Consider the following 4,046-nt stretch of genomic DNA (forward strand, 5'->3'; position numbering starts at 1 on the left):
CTGTGGATGCATGACAAGGTGCGGTTGGCCTTCCTGACCGCGTCCCCACACTGCCGGCCCATGTTCATTTTGGCATCAATGACGACTCCAGGATCCTTTTCTGCCTCTGTACCGACAAGAAGGGAGTTCCGCAGCCTGTAGGTATGGTGCCGGTGGTTCCTCCCCAGGTGCTTCACTTTGCACTTGTCAGTGTTGAATCCCATCCTGTTCTCATCTGCCCACCCTTGTAACCTGTCTAGGTCTGATTGTAGCCTATTGCTCCATTGTGTGTGGTTCCTGGGGTCATGTGATCCCAGCCAGGTGCCTGTCCAGTCTCCTTGAAGACCCCCAAGGATGCAGCGAGCACCACCTCCCTTGGGAGCCCATTCCAGATTCTGGCAACCCTGACCATGAAGAACTTTCTCCTAATGTCCAGTCTAAACCTTCTGTCTAGTAGCTTATGGCCATTGTTCCTTGTCGTTCTAGGGGGTGCCCTGGTGAACAGCTCGTTGCCTATTTCATGTTGCTCTCCCCTTATGAATTTGTACGCCGCCACAAGGTCCCCTCTCAGCCTTCTCATGGAGAGTCTGAAGAGGTTAAGGGCCCTTAGCTGTTCCTCGTAGGGCCGTCCCTGCAGGCCTCTAATCAGGCGAGTGGCTCTTCTTTGGATCCTCTCCAGGTTGTCCGCATCCTGCTTGAACTGCAGTATCCAGAGCTGGACACAGTACTCCAGCTGCAGCCTGACCAGTGCCACGTAGAGTGCCACCAGGCAGGTGGGTTGGGGCTGTGGGCAGGTGGAGGACCGTGTCTGGGGCCAGGGTTTTGGGGCAGTGACAGTGCAGGGCCGTGGCCCGGGGCAGCCCTGTGACCTGCTCCCTGCACCCCCTGCCTCTGGAATCCATTGCAGGGCCAGGTGTGGAGCAGATTGCAGCTCGGCCCTGGCCCCGGCCCCAGCCCCGGCCCCAGCCTCGTACTGCCACCACCGTGTGATTCCCTGCCCCACCTACCCATCCTGCTCTCAAACACTACTCCCCACCTGCCCGTTGCCCCATCCCATCTGCCTGGCCACGTGTCCTGCAGGTCCCACCGCTGGCATTAAGTGTGTGGAAATGAACCAGGATGCTCAGGCAGCTGGCCTGGGTCTGGCAGCAGCCAGAAGGAGCCCCAACTGCTGGGAAGCAGGTCTGACGGATGTGCCACCCCTGCCCTGCTATGCAACCCAGAGGCGGTGGGAGCAGCCACATGTGCCACAGCCTGGGCTTCCCCCAAGCCTGGGCTGGCTGGGACCGAGGGGCCTGCCATGGGCCAGACAGAATCCTTCAGCAGGCCGGATCTGGTCTATGGGTGGTATTTTGCCTACACCTGGGTTAAGGCATTCCTTGCAAGGCCTCTGGTGATCGGAAACCTCTAAGAAGGCAACTCTTGTTCAAATTTAGCCTTCTGAATGGAGCCTGGGCAGATGTTCCACTTCTTACTGCTTTTTGCTTTGGGAACTATAAGTCACCCAAACAGCAACTGAGATGTCGTCATTCTCCGAGCACATGAAGGTGCCGGTATGTTTGCCGGACACAGCCGCAGACATGGAAATGAAGTGCTGGAGTGCAGCCAGCGGGTGCGCAGCACCACCTGTTTGGCAGCAGGTTTGCTTGATTAGCACCAGCTGGGAGAGCCTCCCTTTGTATGATTTGCATTCCAGCTGGAGCGTCCCCCCAGGCGCCCAGTCCTGGGCTCCCACCACCCAGGTCTTCACCCCCTGCTGCCTCTGCCAGCAGGGTGAGCGTGCATGCTGGAGGGAGCCCCTTCCTCCCTGGTTCTCTCTCAAAGTGGCCACATCCCTGCAGTGCTTTGAGCAGACTAATTAGCACTGCTGAGTGACGGTGTCAATTAGCCCAGCCCGTGCGCCACATGGATGCTGCTACATTGCTTCTGGTTTGGGAAGCAGCCTGCCCGGAGCGTGGCATATTTGAGGACACTGCTGTGGTGCACGATAAGTTTACCGTGTAGACATGACCCGATTTGACTTCCCTAATGTCACACAGGAGGCCTGTGGCAGCACGGGGCACTGACCCTAGGAAGTCCCTGGTTAATCTTCTAACCACTGGACTCTCCTATGTCTCTGATCACCTTGATAACTGAAGAGCTGAGTAAGACACTGATACACCAGCCGTGCTGTTGTAGTTTCCTGTGCTAAACTGTTGTGAGACAACTACTTCAAACAACTTCTCATGCGTGCCCACGAGAATGAATGCTCCCTGAAGCCTGACAACATCATTTTTGCTGTCTCACTGTAGCTATAGAGCAACAAACTTCATACGCCGAGGTTTGCAGGCTAGCACGGTTCTGCTGCAATGCTAGGTCTATGGAGCGTGCTCTAGGAAAATACTGGTCGCCCCTCAGCGGACGTGCGGTGGGTTCTTGGTGGAGAACCTTTAGTTTCTCCCCTGTCTTGGCCACCACCTCCAGCCACCCCACCAGACCACCTGAGCAATGGTTGGAACATGTACTGGCCCTTCCCAATGTGAAAAGTTATTTTTAGCTGCTCCGATTGTCAAACTTCAGCTGTTTTCACTCTTACGTCAGATTGAATTTCTTTGAAACATTACAAGTTCATCCTTGCAAAACTTTAGCACTGCTACACTTTGAAATAAGAAGTGGAAGCTCGGCATGGGAGCCCCCGGCTGTGCCTGGCACAGTCAGGACCGAGAGCCTTGCCAGGTGCTGGATTTTCATCCCGGCCACACACGGCCCCTGCAGCTGGGAAGCTTCTTGCCAATGCAGGGGGAGCGCAGGATCAGGCTCCCCCTACACTGGCAACAAGGCGCAGTTGGATCAAAACTGTGATCACACAATTGTGCCTCCTGCCATGCACAAGCGGCATGGCAAGAGGCACAATTGTGCAGATCACCATTGGATCCAGTCGCCTTTACCTGTACGCATAGAGGGGGACTTGGGGAACTTTACTGCCAAATATTCTCCTGCACTGAGCATGCTGCAGTTTGGGGCTGCACAGGGCTTTCCTTGGGGCTGCTCCCAGGAGACAAGGAGGTGCCAGGCACAGCAACAGAAAGCAGAGACTGTTTCTTCTGTGGTCTTTTTGTACCATCCCCTGCCCAAATGGATGGAGCTCCAGAGTCGGACCAAGTGATGAAATGGCAGAAGGGGCCCGTGAAACAATGATGCAGGAAGCAGTTTAAGAGCAAGTAAAACAACATGGGGACCATGAGCTGGTGAGCAGAGGTGGAAAACGCTTGAAACTGAGACAAAAAGCCCAAGGTGGGGGACTCCTTTAAAAAAATAAATAGAAAATCCCAGATTTCATTTGTTTTCTATTTTTCTTTAATTCCTGATCAGTTTTACTTAGTTGTCCTCAGTTTGTAGAAAAGAGCCCCCTGCAGCACTAGGCAAGGATGTTCCTGGTGGGGACTGTCTTCTGTTAGCCTTTAGCAAATGCAAAAATGAGGTGTGATGCCCAGGCAGCCACCAGTTTCCAGTGCAGTGATGAATTTGTCTTTATTCTTCAGTGTGAGGCCCAAAATTAGTCCTGTGGTGCTGGGGTGCAGTATCTTTTATCTTGTGCACTTTGTTAGTGTATTGATCCATAGATATACATTCAGGGCCCTGTGCTTTTTTTGAGTTATCCATAACTCTAAAATAGGTAATGAAGCGTGCCAGTCCCGTACCTCTGTAATCCACCCTATCTTGCTGAACAAATTGAAACTTATGATTTTAAAATTCCAATCCTGGGAACTGTCTCATCAGGGTTTAGTAGTGTCCACCAGATTGCTTTTGCTTCTAATGAATTCTCAGACTTGGTATTGACAAGTAAGCGTAACCCGAGTGTACCTGGTTGTGTACTCCCTTCTCCAGCGAAGAAGGATGCTAGCAGGGTGTCCCGGGGTGAGGAACCAAACCCCAGAGTCTCGGTGGGCCGGGGTGGCAATTAGACACGGTAACAGGCCGGGTTCTATTGGCTATGGAGAACTGAGGCACAGGAAGCGTAGCGGTTTCTTAAACAAGTTGTGAATTTATTTGACTTACGCTTAGGTGCGTAGGAGAACGATGTCTTC

The sequence above is a fragment of the Crocodylus porosus genome, unplaced genomic scaffold (genome assembly GCF_001723895.1).
Source record: "Crocodylus porosus isolate Cpor-Errol unplaced genomic scaffold, CroPor_comp1, whole genome shotgun sequence".
NCBI classification, from domain to species: Eukaryota; Metazoa; Chordata; order Crocodylia; family Crocodylidae; genus Crocodylus; species Crocodylus porosus.